The sequence below is a fragment of the Rhipicephalus microplus genome, chromosome 5 (genome assembly GCF_043290135.1).
Source record: "Rhipicephalus microplus isolate Deutch F79 chromosome 5, USDA_Rmic, whole genome shotgun sequence".
NCBI classification, from domain to species: Eukaryota; Metazoa; Arthropoda; class Arachnida; order Ixodida; family Ixodidae; genus Rhipicephalus; species Rhipicephalus microplus.
Genome location: NC_134704.1, coordinates 52334761 through 52359754, shown reverse-complemented (window position 1 = coordinate 52359754; position 24994 = coordinate 52334761). Strand labels below are relative to the sequence as shown.

At 46.7% G+C, this 24994-nt stretch overlaps 1 protein-coding gene across 2 annotated transcripts in view; it reads left to right on the top strand.

Annotated features, from left to right (window-relative positions):
- Blimp-1 (PR domain zinc finger protein 1) overlaps nucleotides 1-24994 on the top strand; it is a 175205-nt gene that overhangs the window by 99593 nt on the left and 50618 nt on the right. For both annotated transcript variants that reach the window (XM_075895453.1, XM_075895452.1), the window contains exon 3: nucleotides 1312-1355. The gene's annotated coding sequence lies outside the window, so the exon portion shown is untranslated. The remainder of the gene's footprint in view (nucleotides 1-1311; nucleotides 1356-24994) is intronic.

Genomic DNA, 24994 nt, shown 5'->3' with positions numbered 1-24994 from the left:
TCACAATGTGTGCCGTATTGGTATACACCTGAACGCCACTACAACGAAGTAGCACTTATAACGAAGGATTTCTCGCATCCCACTCGCATTGAGAGCGTTAAGGCGTGCAGATGCAAATAAGATAAGAAATTGTTAATCCGAACTATATGTCTGAAGCAATATATTGAACCGCCGCAGTTGTACAATGCGTTACGAAACTCGTGTGCTGATCTCAAGGTCGCGAGTTCGATCCCGGCGTCGCAGCCGCATTTAGATATAAACGAAATGATAGAGACCCGTGTAATTGTTTCTGTTGGTGCATGTTAAAGCACCGCAGGTGGTAGATATTACTGGATGCCGATGTTTCCACGACGGTGTACTTACAATATGAAGCCCGCCTTTGTTAAAAGCTCATCAAATAAGTTGCTTTTTGGCTAATGAAACCCGACAATTATTGTTATACCGTATCGAACAAGAGATGTGTGGCGTTTCTCAGTGGCTATACATACAATTCTATTTTTTCGTGGTCGGAGGTCACTGGTTCGACTCCTAGTTCTAACGTCGGCAGCAGCGTCTATCGATGCTTGTGTAGAACAATATGTAAACATTAGGAAGGTAAAAATAATAAACTTAGTAGGCAAGAAAAATTAATACAAGATGTCCTTTTGACTATGGTGTGTCACGCTACTCTCCTAGTAATTTGTAATTTCACTCATAAAACTAGAATGGTGAATTAAATCGTCTAGCATTTTATAGAGTATTGTGAACACTCTCTGCGTGACAGGTAGCATATCGTTCTCTCATGAAGTTGGAACGTATTGCTTCGTTTAACTTTCTGCTACAAATATGTTGCTGTCAATTTTTCTTTCTTTATCATTCCGATTATTCGCGACGGGTATAGGGACGTGTGCGGAAAGCTTTTATTATCAGTACTGCATCAGACCATGATCCGGGACTCTGGTTCGGCTGTCCCGTCCAGATGCGACGCTATCAGAATCGGGAGCTCTATACCATATACAAACAGTATTTCGGAATTCATGACTTCCGGCCGTGGTGGTCGCATTTTCGATGCAGGCAGAGATACTTGAGGCGTGTGTGCTCACATTTAAGGGCACGCTAAAGCACCCAAGGTTGTCGAAAATTTCGGAGCCCTCCACTGCGGTGTCTCTCATAATCGCATCGCAGTTTCGGGGCGTTAGGCGCAAAGAATTATTACTATCAAGAAGTACTGGCAGCGAAATGAAAACGCATAAACACACTCGCAACTATTGCGCAAAGTGGTAACGTTTCTGATCCCTTATTTGTGTCTTCTTTTGTCTTCTTTTTCTACAGAACGCCGAGCCCGTGAAGAAGAGGTCTTTTACTGACTGCAGCCAGTGAGTATACTCAACATTTGCAACGTTTTCCGCACATACTTCGAGATCGTAAAATGATGAAGAAAAAAAAAACTATTTCACGCGTCACTATGAAAGGCCGCGTGCTTCCACGTCCCCGGCAACCAAAAGCACCGCTGCTTCTCGACGACGTATTCTATATTCACCGATGCCACAACGCGAGCGTCTATATGATAAAGTGGTCGGGGCCTTGGAAGTTCCTCGTTGCATGCTCGACTTCGTTGTAAATACTACGTGCTTTAAAACTCGCTGTGTATAAAGGACAAAAGTAGTTATTCGTTATAGCCGGGATGTTGTTGTTTCCGAGGTGCTCAAAAGCTCGAACCTTTGCGTGCTTGTGTGGCTGTTCCCGTGTTACAAAATCATATTCGACCTGTGATCGCAACTGTTCAAGGAGCGCTGTAAGAAAAAAAAAAAAACTACCGAAGCATAGAAAGAAAGTTTGGACAAAGTTTCCGTTACTGCGGGTGTTACGTGTTGATGTATACCTAACGAATCGGCATGACGATCGACACATACAGAAGGAAAAAAAATAGAACAGACAACAGCACCAACAACAAAATTAAACAAGCAGAGCGCGAAATGTGAGTTTCGTGCAATGACTACATTTATATACTTATATACACACCCTCGCATATGTGGGCCATAGCATATAGACATCTATTCCCTTCAAATTCAGCGCGTGAATATACATAGAGTGCAGGTATACATAACGGATTTTACGCGGAAAGAAGCGCGAGCGTCAAGAACACGTGAATCGCGTGTCCCGACACCATCACGCTTTTTTTTTTCTTCTTCTTCAGGCCAGGCAATCGTTTCGACGTCTGTATACTTTTTTTTTTCGTTTTTTTTTGTGGTCAGCCTAAAACCACGAAGAAAAGAAGGCGATGCTGATCATTATCATCATCGTTACAATGATGAGAGACGGACGAGAAACGCAACGCAGCGTCCGATGCGTGCGCATACATTTAAACTAGGCCACAAAAGAAGAGATAGCGGAGGGGGGGGGGGATGGGGAGGGGTGCAGGAGGGGCGTAAAATTGGTGTGGGCTTGCGGTGGCGCCACGGAATCGACGGGCTCACGTTAAGCTGACGACTTTTTGACCGGCCCGCCGCGGGTATAACCAGTTCTATCTAACCGCACTGCGTGCAATAGACGATGGTGCTAACGACGGGGCGACATCGTTACGTGGCTATACAACTACTTCTTCTGTTTCTGTTTTCACTGTCTCCTTGTGCCACCGCTATTCCCCTTTCCCCGTCTGTATTTTTTGAACTCCCTTTATTGTTGCACCGGTGAGTGTGTCCCGGTTGGGAAGGCATGTGACTGGTGGAGGGTTCAGGGCGGTATCTGGGCCATTCCGGGTCAAGAGAGATGCGCGCGCCGCCGGCGGAAGGTTGAGATATATTTATTTTCACGGTCATATGGCGGACTTGACCCAAGTTGCGCAGACTTTAGACTTCCTTGTCGCCAGTACAGAGAGAATGTTAACTCCCTCCTTACCAACCTTTCTGTGTGCTTTGAGTTATTAGAGTGCTGCTTGGAAGTTAGGTGCAGGCTGAGACGCCGAGATCTCTTGGTAATAATGAATGATTGCTCGGCACAAAGGAGCCATCGCTTGCAAGTGTTAAGAAGAATTACATCTGTTAGGTGTTAGGTGATTAGGTGTTAGGAAGAGAGTCGCTATCTGAGCGGCACGTCGGTACGAATACATTATATTACAGATGAATCAGGCCCGTAGTCAGAGGTGGGGAAGGGTCCCGGCCCTTCTGCCCCGAAATCCAAATGGAGATGGGTGTTTTACCAATGACAAATTATAAAAATAGGCGTTGTTCAAGGCCTTGAACTTGCCCCCCTCCCTTTAAAAAAATGTTCCTGGATACGGGCGTGAGATGAGTAGAGATGTGTCGTTAGAGATTATAACCATCCATATAAGTCATGTGTAGGCCCGATAGGAAATGTGTTTTTTGTGCAGTGACGTGATGGCCAGCCTCGATAGGTACTTAAGCCGAACTTCGTCAATGTTGTCATCAAACTGTGATTTGCATGACACTGATAAGGCGTGGAGCGTGACTTCAAATTCGATTTGAATGTACTTGAGGTGCGAAGTATATTTGCACCATGTACAACGAACGTTCTATAGCTGAATCACAACTATGTCTAAAAGAACTCTGTGCGCAGTGTAACAAGATGTTTTTTTTTCTATGCAGTCTAACCTTTACTCGTAGCTTAATTTGTGTGTTCTTTAGAAGGGTCACAAAAGTTCGACAATAAATGAGTCCAGGCTGATACTATTATGCTCACCAAGCTGGCGTATCGATAATTTCACAACTATACGCTCGTTAATGCTTTAGAAAACTTATGTCGAAAGTTTCACAGTTTCACTTTTCTAATTTTCCACCGAAGTCAACAGCAATGACGTCAAGGATTTCAAAGTATATTTTGCATATTTTGGTCACATTTGGTACATCTAAATTTTCCAAAATTTGCTATTTCAAGTCTAGGGCTCCTTCTGTGGGCACTGCACTTCAGTTTTACTCATTAGGGACTGCGTAAACTCTGGTAGACGCCCTCGAAATCTGTGGCATCATGGCGACTGGCGTGACAACCTCAAAATCGCGCCACCATCCGCATTACTCCCCCCCCCCCCTCCCTTGTTCTCGTGTTTACCAAGCGTCTTTACGAGTCAGGCATAGCGTTTTGTCAGGCATCGAGAAAGAGTAATTCACTAATACGTGAAAAAAAAAATCATTTCTTTTTCTATTTCCCACTAAAATCTCAGACACTCGAAGGCTACTAAGGCAAATCTAGACGCGAGAAAAATCAGTTCCGCGTTTTCATACTTCTCCGAAGGGCGCCACCAGTATGTACTTTCGATTGCACAACGGTCCCTTTTTTTCCGCGGTCAACCGTAATCGGCGTGCATGTACGACTCGCGTGGGGTTTAAAAGAGATACTTTAAAATTTATTTCTATTCAGTAGTTGCGCACTTCAACGCGGTTAAAGACGCATACGCGCGTCTGCATTTTGCACCGAGTTACAGAGCGGATGAATCGAGGTATGGCGCCCTGCCAGAGCGTGCGAAATTTGCATGCTTTCTCGAACAGGGGTTACAGCACGAGCCGTTCTGCACAAAACAGCGCTGGTGGCGTCCGATCTTTACAGCCTCCGCACGTTTTGCACCTTCAGCCGCTTCAGTTATTCTTCTTCTTCTTCTTCTCACTCTGTCATTTTACTTTTCTTGCGTAGTCACGCGTGCCCGACATGCGCAGACATGAATTTATGAATATGGATTCGCGGAAGTCGTAAAGGATTCGCCAAGCTGTGCCGCGTGTGGCAGGTCATATCGCGGATTTCCAAAGAGAAAGGAACTATTGTAGCGGAGACGGTCGGTTCTTTTTGCTCTCTCGACTATAGGTCTGACGTTTTTCTGTATCTCTTCATTCTTTCTTTTTGTTACACGTATCTGCCGTAGTTGGAGGGCGTAGGAAGTTAACGTTTGGCGCAGCATAAATCTTCGGCGCCCTGCTTCAACGGGTGATAGCGAGAAAAGAAAGTACGAAAGAAACATCCGAAACAAGAGAAAAGGCAGGCTAGAATGGAAAGACACTCAAGCTGAAGTCACCTTAGCGGAGGCGTTGCATTGAGAATCGGAAAGTGAGTCTGCGGGAAAGAGTAGGAAGGCGCCTTCGAACTGGTTGCGTGTCGTCGGTGCGGATAAGTTGTAAAACATTTTAACAAAGAAATACGGCCCCCCAGGTACAGTCATTAAAGAGAGTGAGAAAGAAAGAGAGAGAGAGAGCAGTGACAAGGAGACCCGCCTGAGACCAGGCGTTGGTCGAAAAAGTCTCGCGTCAATTGGGCAACCGACGCGACTTCAAAACCGTACCCTGGGCACGTTCCCCAGTCGGCAGCTGCCGCCTTACGATGTATGTAGTAGATTTTCTTATAGGAACGGCAGCTCATACAAATACACAATCGCATAAAGATTCGAACGCGCGACCTTGAAAAGCAACTCGCTCGCTCACATGCTATGTGCCCAGCGTGTGCGAGGGCGCTCGCTTGCTTGCAGGCGACGTTTCGGCTACGTCTGGTTCTGCTCTCCTCCCCTCTCGTTTTCCAGACCGCCGAGCAAACTGGAAGAAGCGTCCGTATCTCTACTCCTCTTCTCGCCTCTTTTTCCTCCTCTCCTCATTTACAGACATTATAGCGACGGGGCCGCCCTTGCATTGTTCGCTTTCTGTTTCGGTTTCTTGTCCGACAAATTCGCTCTCATCGGCCTTGACGTCGAAGTCTCGGCGCCGCGCGATAAACGGGCGAGCGAGGCGCCCAGGCTGGCCGAGCCGCATGGGCTGACGCGCCTCGTGCAGCTCGGCGCCAGTGACGCCTCGCACTGCCGCTACTCTATCTTTTCCTCCGTGGGTCCCTGCTGCGATAATCTGGTGTACGGGTGGGCGAAGTTCCGGCATCAAAAGCGGCGAACAGATCGGGACGAAGACCGTTATGTAACCTATTGATGGACGCAAGCAGTGCATACAATATTCCAGACCTAGAATGGGTGCAGGGATTCAGTGCACTAAATGATCTATCTATCTATCTATCTATCTATCTATCTATCTATCTATCTATCTATCTATCTATCTATCTATCTATCTATCTATCTATCTGTCTGTCTGTCTGTCTGTCTGTCTGTCTGTCTGTCTGTCTGTCTGTCTGTCTGTCTGTCTGTCTGTCTGTCTGTCTGTCTGTCTGTCTGTCTATCTATCTATCTATCTATCTATCTATCTATCTATCTATCTATCTATCTATCTATCTATCTATCTATCTATCTATCTATCTATCTATCTATCTATCTATCTAACTTGGATTCTTCATTAGATTAACTTCTGCCCTAGTCACCTTGTTCACCCTACAGACGTCCACGTCATTGCAGGCCGAAACTGGCACGGTACATTGTTCCCGTACCGTCTTGTTTCTCTTTCCTTACGATATAGGATCTTGGTCTGTTCTTATTCTTCCTTCGCTATCCTCCAGCTCTAGATCCCGAAGTTTATATATAGAACCTGGAAAAACGAACTAATTGGGCGTTACTTCGCTTTGCATTGAAAACTAGTATAACCGCGCCTGCCGGTTTAGCGTTTCGCCTTAAACGCGACAAGCTTCCTGGAATCGCGTCTGCTTGCAGGATCCACATCGCACATGCTATGCGGAGCAGCGCGCACCGTGTCTTGCAGTGTTGCACGTCGCTAATGGTTCGCAATGAGCGCGAAGTGCCTACGTGTGTGCGTGTGTGACTCGCATGCGCTTCGATGAGCTGGTCCGCATGTCGGCGGCCACACAGCCGGGCTTAGCCGAGACAGGAGTTTTACGTATGTATCGGAGAGACATGCCTCCCTCTCTCCCACCCGTCCTCCTCCGTTGGCCTCGTGAGTGTAGCACGCCCACTTGCTTAGTATTGGCATGGTGACGCCATGTTCTTCAAAAGAAGGAAAGAGACACGAAGGCTGCGAATTGAAAATTTTATTGCCGCTTTCTTCTCTTGAAGTCGTGGCTCTAAGATAAGGTTCTCCAATTAGCTACCCTCTCTCTCTCTCTCTCTCTCTCTCTCTTTCACACACACACACACACACACACACACACACACACACACACACACACACACACACACACACACACACACACACACACATCTTGCAAGATGTCTCGCTATATCCACGCCTCGTAAGGCCTGGCGCCTGAGTGAGAGGGTGTGCGTGCGTGTGCGCGTGTGTGCGTGCGTGTGTGCGTGCGTGTGTGTGCGCGTGTGTGCGTGCGTGAGCGTGTGTGTGCGCGCAAAGAAGAGCGCTGAGTGGTGAGCCGCAGATAACGACGTACGAACGAAACAGAATTAAAAGCGCGACATTGTCGTCTGAGGCTGACGTGTTCCACCGTGTCTTTTTGTTCGAGTAGTGCTTGCTGCTTCTTAGCATCCGGGATTTCAAAGTCGCGCGACTACATCCCTTTCGCTCGCGGATCTGCTGTGGAATTGGCGATCGAGTAGGGGGGGGGGGGGGGGGGGAGTGTCCATGTTTGGATGCGTGCCCGAACTGATAAGCTTCGTGCTAAACGTGCCCCAGAGCTCAGCGGCCCAACGCCTCAGCCGCTATGCTCACCGCGTATGTCAAATTGGTGGTGGGTAAACAATAAATAAAAAGTTAAGTGATTGGTTTGTGATCGACATGCATGTCACAGTGCAAGGGGTTGAACCAGTTGCTTACACGAGCATCGCACTCGAGCAACGTCAGCGCCCCAGTGTATGTTTCCCTGTACAAGACGCGTGGATCTAATTTGGCGCAGCTGTTCCGGCAGGCGTGATGAATATGTTTCGTTTGCTAATACGCGCGCACTGAGCGACAAGGTCTAACGCGCTTTCTTTCTCTCTCATTCGCGCATCCACTTACGAAGACCTCCAAGCAGGGAACCTGGCGTCAACTAATTGCTTCATATGCACGCGCGCACCGCGCCACAAGACCTTGCACATGGCGCGGACCATGCCCTTCTCTCCCGGGAACAGGGGCCGAGAATGACTCTCCTTCCATTTCCTGTTGGTGAATTCCCCGTCGGATTTGCATTTTGTGACCAGAGATGCCGTTTTTCTTTTCGCGTTCCTGGAACCGCGACTGTCTTGCACCGCCTTTATAGAAATAGAGGACGTGAGTGTGAGAGAAAGGGGATAAGCTGGAAAGTAATTTGCCGTGTATTCGTAGTGTTGCACGGCTACTCTTCAAAAGAAAAACATAGCCGTTGCTTTTAATACAACATTCGAGTCATCGATGTATACTTGAAGTCAAGGGCAGTGTTGAAACTTGCGCGAAGCATGGCTAGTTCAAGACGAGGCTCATTGGCTATGCAACCTCGGCATCGGCGCATTAATGCACACGCAGGTGCGCAATAGCTTATAGACGGAACGCGGAACACAAGCTTCGACCACTTATGCTAGACTGTGCCACCCTCCACGGTGGCCTGCAGTGGCTATGGCGCTCGACTGCCGACCCCAAGGTCGCGGGATCGAATCCCAGCCGCGGCTGTTGCATTTTCGTTGGAACTGGAATGATAGAGGGCGTTGTACCTATAGGTTGAGGCGCAAGCTAGAGAACACCGCATCGTCGAAATTTCGGGGGCCCTCCAGTACGGCGTTCGCTGATAAGTGTATCGCAGTTTTGGGACTTGAAACCCCGACAATTAGGATATTACGCGACTATGCCGTGAACACTCGTGTCTCGAATGGTCGCTTGCTGGACTACTTAGTTCGTTGTAGCTCGCGTTTCAGCGCTGAATAAACAGTGTCAACAAAGACGACAAACGGCAAGTGTAAATAACGTGCTTTACAAAGCCTCTGTCGTCTTTCTTTCTACCTTTTCACGTTGTTAAACGAGACGCCTCTCGAATGCTAGAATGGTCGTCCGAGGTATGCGTACGTATTAGTGGGAGACCCCAAGGATGCAATGGCGCGGGTCGCTTAAACTCTGATTACTGAATCAAGGTAGTGCTGTTTTGCCCGGTTGCGTATAGACGAAAAGAATGCGTGTGAGAATGAAATGAGTGAATGGTCAACATGTTTGAAAACTTCAGTGTCGCAGAGACACCGGGTGCAAGTCACGTTGAGAGTGAGAAAGATCACTGCAATATAGGAAACCAGGCAATACCTGGACGTCCCGACGCGAGTCTGCTGAGCCCGAATCCCCATAACCCACAGGACGATCAAAAGTGTAATCGAGTAGCACTGTCAGAACTTTACATTCGCCAGCAGTTTAGAACAGCGTTTAAAATACTTTTTCTATGAGGCGTTGCACTGTTCGATAGAAGTGTCCATAGTATGTTGCTAGCGAGTTTTAAAACAGGCCGCAAATGGGACTTCAAGGCGGTCCGCAGAATCAGTTGAAATACTTGTAGTCCCCCAAATTGTTGGTGCTATAAATGCACATCGCAATAATTTGCAACTGTAAGCCGTTGACAATCTCGAAACAAGTTGTCTCACAGCTAAGCTGCATGCAAACTAAACAAACAACATGTTGGATCCGTTCCGTAAACTCGTCTCCCTTCTCTCTCGTTTACCCCCTCTCTCTCTTTCTGATTTAGTGAAGTCACGTGGACGCATTCGCGCACGAAATGTGGGGCACCAGAGTTGTGCGGCCGTGTGTACATGCAGGTAACCACTGCTGCGCGTGCTGCTTAACACATATCACGTGCAGGTTAGCGGTGCGTTCGCGCCTTGCCACGGATCGCTGAGCGCTTGCATATCATCGCTCATCCCGAAACCGCTGCATAACAAATGAAGACTTCGGGCGTCGCACTACACGAGGCGAACTGGGGTCGCCGGACGCTTATTTTTTTTTGTCTCATTCGTCTTCGTGTTACGAACGCGTCTTCAGTATGCGCCACGCTCCGTTGCGCACGGAGCAAACTTTGTCGAAATAACTCTGTGCAGTGCTGTGCCGGAGCTTTTGCGTCAGCCAATCGGAAGGCGTTTGCACGGCACCCTAACGTGTTAAGCGCTTCATACATGGCCATCGTGTGTATTCGGCAATCATGATTGGTCAGCGCCCGCTTTATAACCCGTAACAAACGACGTTTAAACAGGAACGACGTCGGTTTTGATTTGGCTGTTTTTCCCAGGACCGTGGCGATGCGCTTATGGTAGGGTAACACAACGAATGACGCAAACGCAAATAAAATCCTCGCGCTTGTCCTGTCAAGCTGTGTCTTGTGTTCTTAGCAGTGCTTCTTTACCGCGAGCGCGTCGCCAAGCCACTGTGAATCACCTAGCTATGCCCCTTTCGTCGCATTCCTGGCCCAGGATCTCAAACTTTTCTCGGTACTGCACCGATTTAGTGGTGTCCTCGTGTGTGCTCGTCCTTGCGCCAGTATGTCACGTCCGCGTATGCAAACCTCCCTCCCGGGGCTGACCGGAACGCGCGAACATTTTTTTCGTTCCTTCATGTATTTTTCTTTTTTTTCGGCTTAAGTATGCATGCCAGGAAAGTATCAGTGAATAATAACATAAGGCTTCGTGTCAGATCTTTACTTGCTCGGCGCGGCGCCACGCATTTATAAACAAACCGGCTCCTCGTGCTTGTTTTGCATGCGTGTGTGTTTGAAGCCGGCATTTAAAAATGAGGGGTTCCGCAACGACGTTGCACGAACATATATACTACACGATGCTGAATGTTAACAATGATTTCTGTGATGGCTTCCGCTAGTAATATAAGAAGCATGTGGAAGAAGTATGGTGGACAAACGGGTAGGTGCTTGAATGAATATATTGTAAACACAGCTGTTCAAGGCCACCTTCTGGGTATTCACTGTAGAGATTGTGGCTACAAACCGGAATTTGAAGAGAGCACCGTTGTCGCAAAACATCGTCAGCAGCTAACGCGTGAGATTATCGAGGCTAATCAAATCCAGCTGCTCGGAAGCTATAAGTTAGCATGCCTTTGGTAGCGCTCAAAAAAAAAAAAAAAAAAAATCTAGCATCTGCCTGTGACGCTATAGATTGTGAGTCAGCGCTCTTTCCTGTCCATGTCTCTTCCTTTAAACGAGTAGTTACGCCGTAACTTCTCGTTTTCTTCCGCTGTGCAACTATGCTGATTCCAAATCACTAACTAGCCTATAAGCATCCGTCTTAATTGTGTGTAAGTCACAAAATATCGATAGTACGAATTAGCAGATAACTTTTTCTAGCGAACAATTCTTACGCGACAGCTTTCTTGTGTATATAGGGACTCGGAAGTAGCTCATTCAACCTGTAACAACATGTGGCAACTACAAACACAGTCACAACGCCATACTAGACGGCTCTTCATCGTAAGCTCTCTGTGAGAGCTTTACACAAAGCTGCCCGACTCCGCATGCAGCGCAGACAACCACGAGATAAGCGGGAGTGTGTTTACAAACGCATATACAATGGGAGTGCCTCGTTGCGACCTCTTATAAGCTTCGAAACGCCGTGCAAACATTCGCCGAAGATAAGAGGCGCGTTTACGAAGAGCCTGTCGTGAACGACGTGCAATTGTTCACACCGAGACAAGAAAAGAAGAAAGCAGGCCTATCTGCTCGTCACGATGTGTATATGGCACATTCCCGAAACGAAGCACCGCTTTCCCGCATAGCTTCATCTGCACACGTATTGCTATACAACGCTCATGTTTCAGCAAGGTCTTAGCGCTAATTGCCGCTAACCTTGTCGCATCGTGTATAGGATACGAGCCGGAGCGACAGCCATATGAATTGCACTAAACCTGCACTCCTAATGCTCATTTGTTCTCATGTGGTATTGCGAAAGCAGCATCATCCATGCATGTTCTCTGAAGCTTCCCAGCAGACATCCGTTTCATTGTTCCGTTATCATTGGATCGTGATTGTTGTTAGACACACACGGAATTGCGTGTGTACCACACATGCCATTAGGGAAATGGAAGAGCGAAAGCAACGGGAAGACCGCGTATACGCTGAGCACTGTCAGGAATGATATATAACTCCTACGGACCTTCTTCGTCTTATCACAGCGTAGTCGTTGCGGTCATTAAGACCCGTATGAAGACAGTCAAGTCTAGAAGGGTGAGAGCAAGAGAGGATGCAGCGTACTTCTTGGCCCGAAGGGTGAAACTAACGCGTAGGTGATGCTAATTAAAGGTGGTAAAAAAAGAAAAACCGAAAGTTTGAAAGGGAAAGGATGAACGCTGAGCCGCCGAAGAGTCACCTCTTAAAGCGGCACTATATGTATACGATCGCGCGCTTGGCTCATTAGGTGTAAACGACCTTGCACGGAAGTTTCACCGTTACAAACATTGAACGCGCGTCTTTGACGGCTGCGCGCGTATTTTCTCACTTAGAGGTCGCCATCGTACGAGACCTTAGACTTTTAGCACTTTGAGAGGTCGAGAATTTTGATTAGAAAAGAAATGTCCCCCGACAGCTACAGTATATGGCCATGGCTTTATCGGATCGACACCTGGGGTGCTCGCGAAAGCGACAAGATGTGTTTTATAAGCGACTTGTTAGGAAAACGTGAGGGCTCGTGTATTAAATTGTTCAGCAACGTGGTCATGAAGGATGCCCTTTTGAATGATTATGAATTTGAATAGCAAGTAACGCAACGCCGTAGTGTGGTGGGTTTTGAATAAACCTGAGTGGTCGACTGCGGGCTTCTTATGCGCGTGTATATAATGACACCTCCTGGACTATAAAGGCACTGAATCGGGCAGTGGCATGTTCTGCACATGTATATAGAATTGATTATGTGCAGTGCATGAGTGTGCACGATCATCGATAAACTTACGACCGAATCTTGAGTGCTTGTTATATAATTTTTCTTTCATTGGCTCGGATCTGCTTTAACGATCTCAGCCAATCTTTGTTTGTTCGTTCGCTTGTTTGTTTGTTTGATTGTTTGTTTGTTTGTTTGTTTGTTTGTTTGTTTGTAGATACGTGCGCAGCTCGGCTAATCGAAGCTCACATACTGCCTGTGTCATACATCTACGAAAGCAGTACGGAAATTATCAGAAAATAACAATAATCACTGAGGAAAGCTGACGAAAGCTCTTGTATTAAAAAACATAAGTCTGATTCACTGTGTATTTCTTCCCAAAAGTGTTCTTTTTTTTCGTAGGTTGGTCATGTTCATTAGGTCCGGTGTTATAAGATTGTCAGGCAAATGGATCTTATAGCCTTTTTTTGTGGCCTTGTTTTTTCTTTTTTTTTAGTTTCTAACTTCGAACCTTTAGTAGGATTCAGACAGTTATTAAACAGAGCGAACACTGCTTCTTACAAAAAAGAAGCAAAAACTTGAACGATTTCGACCGTATACATTTCTGGCAAAGACGACTGCGCATCTTGCTCGGCGAAGTATACGGTACACGCGCAATTAACGTCGCCGCCGCTACATGCGATGCGCACGTGGCCACAACGATCCGACGTCGTTTAAAAGAAAAAAAAAGGAGCTTTCCATCTCCTTGAGAATAGCCGTGTGTAAGCGTACTATGACCTGTAACAATTCGAAGAAGGCACCGCTCCTCTGCTGCTGCGTTTCCGCCTTACAAGTGTCGCTTTCCTGCTTCGCAGCTACTTCGATGTGTGGTTAATTCGTTATTTGTGTTTTACTGAACCGTACGTGCGTCTGTGTCAAAACGGGCGGCGGCGTGACTTTGCGATTGGAGATGTCAGGCGCTCGAAATAGCAGCAGCAGCGCGCGCGTATATTTCGGTTTTGGGAGGGCTGTTACGTGCCGGAGTTGGGTACAGTGCGTATGGTGTACATAGCGAGGCGCCCGCGCCGGTGACGTATTTGTGATGTCGGTGGGTCGACGGGTGATTACGTAATCTACGAAACGACTTCGATGCTGCCGAATAGTACCTTGTTTCTGGCATGCTGCTCCGCTGGGTGTAAAAGACCTAATCGGTTGGCAGCTCGCTCGTGCCAGACCAAGGAGGATATATGCGGGAAGAATATGAAAGTGACGTACCTTGTAGAGCTTCAGCGGCAAACGAGGAAATTAAATTAGGCGTGAAAAAAAAATAATTGCGCATAATTACAAGCTCTCCAAGCAACGGAATGGAAACGAAAAATGAAGCTTAAAGAGCTGCGAGTCGTGGATAGTTCGTCTAGCAAGGACTAACTTTTTTTTCATTTATGATGGCGAGATTAATTAATTACGCGTATCAACACGCAAATTTTCAGGAACCTTGGCTTCACGGGGAGCTGACGCAATGCGAGTTTTCCGGTATGATAAAGCGCTTGGTGCAATTATTGGAGTACGCATTAACAAGTGACACTACGAGGTGGCTGCTGCAGGCGGCACTACCAAGCGGCACTGTCAAGTGACACTACCAAGGGAGTGACATCAGCGAGTGACAATATAAAGTGACGTTATTAAGTGGCATTATCAAGACTCTTCGCTTGCTCCAATGATAACATTTTGCATTCACTTCGACAGTCAATTGTAAACATCGGTCATGGTAATTTGTTCGTCGCAATGCATATTTTCTTTGCTTGTAAAACGTGGTTTAAAGGTCCCATATATGCATGTGTACATACATGCATGTACACATGCATACATAGATGCATCATGCATACATGCGCAGTCGGGTTCAAAAGTTCAGAGGCCACGACACTGGAGGAACTACTGAACATTCCCTTGAATCACCCTTGGATCTTGATTTTCCGCTTGTTCTAAACAGCACTTGCAACATGTACTGTGCAGTTTGACTGAATAGTCTCTCACATTGCTGTTAAGTTCAGAGAGAGAAAGACTATAGTAAAGGCAGGAAGGTTAGCTTGACTAAGTCCAGCTTGCTACCCTACACATGGAGAGGGGAATAAGGAAGTAAGAGAAAGACATACAGGTTTTAAACACACACACACACACACACACACACACACACACACACACACACACACACACGCACGCACGCACACGCACGCACGCAGCATGGCATGGCATGGCATCGCATGGCTTGGCATGGCTTGGCATCGCATCGCAAGCGGTCGCTCAGTTATGTTCCCTTTACGAGTTAACTCAGATATTCTTGGTGTCAGACGTGCTATGTCAGCCATGCACTATTCCCGCGTGCTGATACCGAGCTCTAAATTTTGATTCCGACTGTGAACATCACGAACGCGTCGACAAGGGCTGTACGAATAAGCAAAACTTTTTCCGTGTGTGTTGCAACATGTATAGGCAGGAGAACGTGGCATCCCGAAAAAGCGCATTTCTTTTTGCCTTGGTGCGTTTCTCGCACGGAGAAATAACCACGAACGAAAGAGAAAAATAAATACACGCGCAAACACGCACTGTTCTCCGTTGCGATCCACGTTTCTGTTGCTAAGACCTACGCACTCACACGAAACGAAAAGAAAGCTTGTTTGTTTGTTTGTCTTTTATTTTTCTCCCAATAGCTCGAAGACACGATCACTTCCTGGTATGTGAGCCGCATACTGCACGCAACCAGTTCGTGCGTGCCCATACGTAGCTCTAAGAGAGTTCCCAGTCGAACAACTCGCGCTTACAATGTGCTACGTTTGGCGTGTGGTCACCGCTAGACTGCGCAGCCAGCCGGCCGGAAAACTATCATCCTGGAAAGAGGATGTAGCAGTCGGTGATCGAACACTAGCCACGAAGCAACGTTACCTTCCCCGAAGTTTCTCTCTCTATATATGAATTCAGCAGAAAAGTGCAGTGCGTGTAAAAAAAAAACAGACAACCAAACCAGCTACACGTACCAAAGAGTAATACTTGTATGTCCGATGTTTCAGCCACGGCACGGCCTTCCTCAGAGAAGATCGTGCACGGCTGAAACATTAGGTTTATTGCTCTCTCGTACGTATATTTGCTTGTTCTTATATATATATATATATATATATATATATATATATATATATATATATATATATATATATATATATATATATATATATATATATATATATATATATATATAGTTGGACCCCTTTATAAGAGACATGAACTGTGGAGCAGTTGTCTTTCATACTGCGAGGTTTCTTATAAAGGCAAGGCATACATGTATGCATTTCCTTATCAACCCCTCTTTTAATATAGGCACACTGGTGTCTGTTATAAACGGGCTCCACTGCATATAATAATATGCAGTGGCGCCCCACTGGCGATCTCGCGTTACCTGTTGGCTGCGTATAGGCAAAAATCCTTGGCAAAACTATAGGGGGCACGCGTATAGTACACCCTGAGTGTCTTGAAGCTTACACGTTTCTCTCTCCGCCCTATTTCTTTTTTTTTTCTTTTTTTACATGCTTCAAGTGCTCGACCGCTAGCACTGTGAAGGATAACGAGCTTTCCGGGCCGATGACCCTCACGGACGGAAGCTGATCAGAAACAATAACGCGCGCCGACTATAGTAATAGACGCGCAGACGCAGCCTTGGGCAATGTGCCCCGCGAGAGTCGGCTTGCATAAGCGTTGCACGGAACGGCAGCTCAGGCTGCGTAGCTGTTTAAAGGGGTGCGCATCCGATTGGCGCGTTACATTACCCGGGGAGCCGAGTGTCCGTAATAGCGGCGTGCTAACGAGAATGATCTCGTTCAGCTACTTGGAGGACGGCATTTCGAAAGCCACGTGTACGATAAGGGTCTGTATAGGAAACCTTGAGAATCACGTAAAAAGTACAAGTAAAACGATGTGTTTTCGAAGTCGAAATGTTCTACGGCCAGCCGCTTACGAGATCGTAAACTCGTTGACAGAAAGCTCTCAATGGTCTGCTAGGCACTACCTGCGTAGTCCGAACTTGGGTTCAAAGAGCGGAGGACAAGAACAACAAGAGAGAAGGCAGGGAGGTTAACCATGCACATGCCCGGTTTGCTACCCTACGCTGGGGTAATGGGAATGAGGGTATAAAGACGAGAGAAAGAGGTGGGATAGAGATGAAAAAGAGCGAGTGCTCGAAAAGGCAGGTATATGGTGCCTTAAGTACGGAACTAATAAATGATACTAATAATTATGCATTGCTATTTATGAAGTGTGTAGTTATTGTTTTCTCGACCACTTACTTCTCCATTTCCTTCCCGACTGTACCACAGTATAGGAGGCCGGAAAGCCCCGCCCCCCCCCTTTTTTTTTCACTTTATTGACAAACTTATCAGCACTTCCCATACCCTCGATTCTTTTTTTCTTTTTCTCTCCAACGATAAAAAAGTTGTGGTGTTTCTATTTCTTCCTTACCCTCGATCTTGTAAATTTTGTAATTGAAGCTATAACGATAACTTAAAGAACTCCTTGTGTCACCAGTACACTTGCTAGCTGGTACTTTTACAGCAAAATCAGTATCAGTATCACAATGAAGGTATAGCGTGCGCTGTAGTTCGCCGCCGCCGCCAGTGTCACTATCGCACGAAGTAAGGGGAAAAACCCTTAGTTACTAAAGAACACCTATGACACAATGAAATTCGAACACCGGGGTCCTCCGGAGTACCCCGCGAGGAAGCCCTGTATTCTACCACCGAGCCTGACGCCGCTGCTCGAAACTTCGTTGCAAACTGACATTAGGCAAAGTTTCTTGTCAAGAAAGGAATCTCGTTAATATGAGTAATAAAGCGTTTCAGAACAGCAAATGAACAACGAGGCTTCATACAATGAAAATTTGGTGACGAGTGGGCTGTCGAATGCTACAACTTATTACAAAAGCCTGCACCACAATTCTTGATCGTCCTCAGCCACAGAATAAAAAAAAAAGCACAAAATTCATTGCACTTGTGTAGCGGGCACCACGCTTTTCCAAAGAGTGACGAAGAATGGCACAATGAATGCTTTCCTACTACACAAAAATAATGATGATTGATGGCGTAGCAGGTACCCTACAAGTGTCCGAGTAGCAGTTACCAAAAGAATTTTTTTTAGCTGTAGAAACGTCACTCAGCTTTCGCTGTGAGTGTGCGGCGTGTTCCGTGCAGGCCTCGTGGTTTTTTTTTTTTCAACTTTCGGGCTCCGTGAACGTGTTCCCCAGCTGCTATTGTTCCAAGGTTTATTTTATTTTTTTAATATTCAATCAGAAAGTTCCAAACTTCTCAGTACATTGACATATTCATTGCCAGGTGTCTCGCTTACATTTGTTTTTCCTCACTCGAAAACGCAGCATTCACGCCATATCTTATAAACCAATCATGGTGAAAAAAAAAAAATCTCCCTGGACATCACCGTAGCTTTCGACAGTTTCGAATTATTTTGTATAGCAGCTGCAGTATATCAGGCGGTCGGGCTATACAAACCGCGCTTAATTCACTTCTCCCATAATCTGTTTTGTTTGGCTAAAGCTATTTGTACACAATCGGAGCAGACTCCGCTTCAGTTGAGCTTTATTCCGCTTCCTTCATCTCTCTGTTTCACTTTGTCCCCCGATCGATTTCAAGACTAAGTCGATTCCTCATAATTCATCGCTGTCTAGAAAAGTGAACGTGGAAGCGTTGCGGCAATACGGGAAAACTAGATACGAGGTACAGGCAGAATTTTTTTTTTATTTATCCAAGGCCAAGTTTTCCCAACGCCATCGCTCTTCTTCCTTATTGCCTACATGGCTATCTTTTTCTTTCTTCGTGTCGGCGAGCGTCTGTCACGTGACAGAGCACATTTGTCATGCAGGACGCGATAACGAGCCCCATATACTCGCGACACGGAGCAGAAAGCGAAAGCTCCGACGCCGAATCCAGCTGCCTCGAGAAAACGGGTCCCGCAGCGAAGAGCAGATGGCTGCATGCTTCTGGGAAACGAACACGCAAGACAAGCCTACACAGGCGTTCGGCGGAGGAAGGGTATTACCGGTAGAGACATTGCCGGGCTTTATGTGTATTCTCGAGTACGGCCAGTCCAACCCACGTCCAACACGCGAATCTACGCGGTTGGACGTGCCTGCCTTGCCTCTTCACTCGTTCCTATTCGGCAGCGCGGAACGTTGTTGCACTTGAACGCGAAGCCCGAACAGCGCAGCTTCTAGAGTTTCAAGAGGGGCCAGTGTCGTATCCTAGACAGAAAACTCGGCCAGCTCGGCGGGTATGCGCCACAGAAAGCGGGTATGTGCCAAGAAGCTCCTGTCACAGCATATATCCATGCATGGTATACTATAACAATGGAGTGTATAGAAGGAAAGTGAGGAGAAGGAAGAGAGGTAGGCGAAAAAATGGCAAATATAAAAATAAATAAGGATAAAAGGAAAAAGAACAGGTACAATGATATTAAGCAGGAAAAGAAGAAGAAGAAAGAGACGGCAGTGGCTGCAAGAACTCCACAGTGTGTATACGCCACCGTTAATAGGTGAACAAGGACAAGAGCTCAATTCGCGCTCACTAGGTGTGTATCTTGCTTGCCAGCTGTAGCCAGCTCCGCTAGATACTCAAATTTGAAAGGCATATTGCTGTGTATAATTTTTGAGGCGGCTGTCTTGGTATAGCGCATCAGTGGTCTGTGCGGAGCCTGTGCTTCGGGCGTGTGGGATGTGTCGCCCGCGAGCCGTGACTGCACTCACTTTCGCTCGCGAACGCCAGGTGACAAGACGCCCGAGCTTCGGTTGGAAGGCAGGTTGTTCTTGTCGCGCCGTTGAACACTCCGTGGCAGCGGGTTTCACTCGTCCAGCTGCCGAAAGCGAGAGGGGCCTGCTGCTGAGGTGTACGCTTAGCCGCGCACGCGTCTCGTATATAGTTGGCTCAGAAACGGTTACGGCCATCCGTTGCGCGTTGTGCGAGAAACACACCTCCGAGCCAGAACACATCCGTTAGCTGTATAAGACACTAGGTTGGAAACGTGGCGGCGTGCGTCCGAAATGCCGGAAAGAGAGAATATGCACATAACGAAGTTCGTGCAAATAATGACGTAAAAATGGGCTAACTGAAGTCTGAATCTAGAAGTTTCGCGGCAAATCCGCCTGCTAACTCTACTATATACGATATGCATGTAGCCAGCGTCAGAGCTAGTGTTCAAGTGGAGGATTCATTCAAAGCTGCAGTATATCTCAGATTTGGGCGCAAGTTAAAGAACCCCAGGTGTTCGGAGTTTCCGGAGCCCACGATCCACTACGGCGTCTCTCGTAATCATCATGATGGTTTTGGGACGTTAACCCCTACATATCAATCAATCAACTAAAAGATGCAGCATATATCTGCATCGGAGGGCACCTGAGAGTCGTAGGATCATCAAATATCACGAAACTTGACCGAACACACAAGAAGAAGGAGGATGAAATGGTAATAATAATCCGGCGACCTCGGTGGCGCGGATGCAACGCCTATAGGCGTCAGCCAGGAACTCTTGGGCCAGTATAGGCGACATGTTACACACGATTTTGAATGGCGCGATGGTAGCGAATCGATGGAGCCCCTTATTTATTTATTTATTTATTTATTTATTTATTTATTTATTTATTTATTTATTTATTTATTTATTTATTTATCCACTATAGTGGATAAATAATTATCCGTCGGGTGTATACACCCGACGGATAATAAGGCCGAAGAAATTATGAGTTATTATTAGCACTCATGATTGATGTGCAGTAGTTCAAAGCTTATCAATTAACGTGGATGGAAAACAACTTGCCGCGGGTTGGAACCAGACCCACAACCTTTATCGGGACCCCCGCATGTATTGCCTGCGTAAGGCCGTAATCAAATTAGACGCAGTTGAATTTGGAAGCCGAAAAGCCAGGGAAAGAGAGCGAATGCGAGAAAGTCATCAGTGGGGAGCGGATACCGGGCCCGGAACCAGACCGGGTGAGGCAGGTGTCAGATGCAACTCGTACTAAAAAAAAAAAAATTGCTACGAGTAGAAGTAAACGTTGGGGATTCGACCACGCACAAACTGCAGAGGACAGAGCAGGTGAAAAACGGGCCGCGTCGCGTGCAGTTTGTGCACAGCCCCTGCGATTTGCCTGCGGAGAATGAAAGAAAGCGCGAGAGAGAATGCAAAACCACCAAAGTTACAGCATGTGCAACCTTTGTCCTCTTCAGTATAACGTCACTTGAATGCACCCGCTTCGCTCTCCCCTCTCGTCGTCGCTTTTTATTCCTTACTTTTATGCATTTGTTCCTCTTCCATTACCCCCTTCTCTCTCTCTTTCATGTGAGACTCGCTGGTCAGTGTTTGGCAAATAGTTCGTTGAGGTTTTTGTCCCAGACGCGAGTCTTATGCTGTCTGGGGCGTTTATAGCCTGCTGAGAGGTGGACCTTGCACCATTAAAGAAAAAACTTATCAATCAATCAATCAATCAATCAATCAATCAATGAAATGGTGTATAGGGGCAGACATGGCGTAGTAAGCCTACTGTCGTATTCTGAATAGATCAATGTACTTCGGATTGGAGATTCGACGACAGTAACGCGTGCTTTTGGCAAGACGCATCAATTCGTTTGCACTCCGCATACGGTCCTGACATCACGAAGCACTAAGGATGTGTTTTGTGGTTCCTTTTTGCCAATGGGATAACGCTGGATCTACCCGTCATCGTGGAAGTCGGCGGGATTGCACGGTTGCGATAGAAAGCAGTGAGTTCTGACTTTGCATTTGTGGTACACGCTCTAATGTTCTCATCAACGTCCAATGCCACGTTGAATATTTGATCACATATATTCACGCGAAAATCGAAGATACTCCGATTAAAGCTCAGACACGCATTGCACAGAAAGGCGGAAATTTAAGGCTAATGCATGTATACTTTAGTCTTCAGCTGGTCTAAGAACTGGCTAACCTCCCAGTCCTTCCACTTAATTTTTCCTCCCCCTTTCAACATCTACAGCTAGGATCATATAGAGGTAATGTTTATCCGAAAGCTTGCATTATAGCCGAGATTACTTTTGGCGTCCAGACTACGACATGACGCTGTTATTTCGAGCAATTGCTTCTAGCAGCCGTTGTATATATAAAAAAACATAAGTTCCAATCCGAACATTATGGAACGTGATTACATTATGCTGAACTACCGAAGGTGTCGATGATACGTAATTGATCATCGGCGACCATTTTGAGCTGATATTTGCTTTCTTCTTTGACGATCAATTCTTGCCGATTTGGCGTCCATGTAGTTTGACCATGTCCGAAAATTTTGAAACTTTTGTCGGCCCTTCCTCGACAATTCCTCCACGTTTGATTTGGGGGATCTTGTACGGTGATAATGATTCGAACTATAAAGGAACTCTGCCATATAGGCAACAAGCTTCAGTATGGAGTGAAATGAAATGGAATCATTCTATAGAGTGCGCTGCGTGTCCGCGAATGTTTATTAATGTTTTAGGCGTTGCGCTGATAAGACCAGGGGCGTTGCTTTCGATTTTCGGCCACGGAGGCCGTAATTCGATAGTCGCGATATGCAGGAACATTCCTTTACTTGGGTATAGGTCATAGTGTAAGTTCACGTTAAAGTACCCACGTGGTTAAAAATTATTCCGGAGTCTCTTATGTGGGTGTGCCTCATGTTTACACCGTGAATTTGGCACGCAAAAACTCTGCTTTAGTCGTTCAGTTTAACGTTGCCTGCGTCATGTATCACACAAACCACAAACAAGCTTTTTACCTACGGCTTTGAGGCAATATGCCTTCTGGCTTACTTGATCTTCTCCACGCACGTTTTCACGCTAAACGACACGTGTTCGGGTTTCAAGCGTGGAAACAAGCCGACGAAACGTAGTCGGCCTATATATATATATATCTCGCAGTCGCATATTAGGAATGTTAATTAGCTTTTCTTTATACTTTCCTTCAAACAGTGGTGCCGTATTATGTAGAAATATACGCGAGAACTGAACTGTTGGTCTTTCCCAAGTGTTTGCACAGCCAGCTTGCGCTGGCAGTGAAAGTGTGGCTTTAAGCTATTTACGACCAGTTTGTTTTATGATTTTTTCCCTGTGGGGTTAAGTGATTCGCTAGGTAGTCGGATGTGAGAAAATTTAAACTACCTGTCGTGTTCTCTCTATCTGTTTCTTTTCAAGTTTCCAAGGTCGCTGAATTTGCCAACAGGTCTGTCTTAGCGCTTGCACGAAGCATACATGTATCAGATCGTAACGCAGTCACGCGCCCAAGGCAAGCACAGGCGTCCGTTTCGTACGTCAGCACAATGAAAATTACAAACACAAAGACAAGGGAGACAGGTACGTCAAATGCGGCGGCTGCTCCGTCGGCTGAATTGTGATGCAGAAAATCCACGTTTCCTTTCACGCAACGAAGTTGCGAACTATAAAACCCCGAGAATTTGAAGAGGCAATTCATTAAGCACGGACAGCAGCCGCAGCAGGGGCAGGCAAGTATTCGGCATCATCGCTGTGTCCTTGAAAACAAAGGTCAGAGAAGGAAATAAAAGAGCGACTTCAAAAAAACTACTTTCTCTCGTCTTTTCTTTTTACTTCTTCAAGCCTCTCGGAATCGCACCAGCGCTTAAGTGGGGTGGCGTGCAATTGTGGTCCGTTACGTAATACCTGCCTGCAAGAGGAACATTGGATGGGGCGCACAAGAGAGCAGCTTGCAAAGGGGCAGCATGTGGCACATATAGAGTTGGCTTTTATATACATAAGGAGGGGAGGTGGTCCGACGCCGCGACATCATGCGATATTCGAAATCTAGTCACGTAAATGCGCCTCGCTTTCTCTCGGCCGTTTTTTTTTTTTTGAGACCTAAAAGAACGGGAATTGTAGCGTGGCGATCTTAAGTGGAATGCTAAACAGCCGACGCTCCTATGGGCTGCACAGCGTCGTGCTGAGGTCACCGGGAACGTTGTGGAAAATTTTCCTTTCGCTGTTTGTTTTTTTTTTTGTTTCTTTTTTTCAGCTTTAAAAGGCGCGAATGGTGGTTTGCTACACTATTAGAGACCGTGTGTGAGGAGTGTGCGACTTGTTTAACTCGTTGTGTACCCGAGTTGCCAAGAATTGTCACCTTTAACTTCGGAGGTGCTACGTGCTATAGGCTTATTGATAATACGGACGCCAGTATATACACTCCCATCATTCGCAGGAAGACGGTGCTTTAATACACGAACAATAGCGGAACGCTAAAACTCCCAATTTTCAGTAGGCGCGGGACGAGCAATGCAAAGAAGGCGTGGTGTATACGTTTGTCTGAAGGGAAACACTTTGCGATCTGAAATAGTCAGCGACCAGATCAGTATACCCGCGGGATTATGCAGCCGAAATAGTTAATTATCCACGACCTTCTGCTTCATGGCGAGACGTCGCAAGTTCGAATCCCGACAGCCGTCCCCTGTACACTGCTGGTGAATCTGGAAACGTGTACGTTGATGATTGATTGATTTGTGGGGTTTAACGTCCCAAAACCACCATATGATTATGAGAGACGCCGTAGTGGAGGGCTCCTGGAATTTCGACCACCTGGGGTTCTTTAACGTGCACCCAAATCTGAGCACACGGGCCTACAACATTTCCGCCTCCAGCCGGGATTCGAACCCGCGACCTGCGGGTCAGCAGCCGAGTACTTTAGCCACTAGACCACCACGGCGGGGTGTACTAAACTCTCGATGCGCGTTACTCAATGCGTGTACCCTGATACGGCAAGAGAACGATATCGCGCGCACTGTTACGGCATCTCCCCGTTAACTATGGCTCCAAGAGGCACTGCAACTCTACCTAACGTTCTCATCTGCGCGGCAGGTCCGCGACGAGATAAACCTGTTTCGCGCAAACGGAACGCCCCGTTTCTGCAGACGCCTCTTGTTCGCGTTCGGTAGGCTCACGAAATGTGAGTTTGGCGTTTGCTTCACCTCACAGGCGGTTCTCTCGCATGACCGAGGAGCGATAAGTCGAAATTTGAACGTACGCGATGCACTGTTTCGCTATTCTCTAATAAGCACACGGATTTGACCTTGAAAAATGTCGCCCTTAGCAACCGCAGTACGAACAATCGACTCGATTAGAAGACGCCAAACCGATCACCAAACTTCGCTCGCGCAATAACATTGCGGTGGGAAATGGGTGTGACTCCTTAAATTCGCTCTGGCAATCTATGTAACGTAACAGTACTATACATCGGGCTTGACTCGATCGGCTCTCAACAGCTGCCCGCCCATTTTTTCTTCAAGGCCGAGAATAGAAAGTTTAACCCTGAAGCTCGCCCACGCGTTTTTGAACCGAC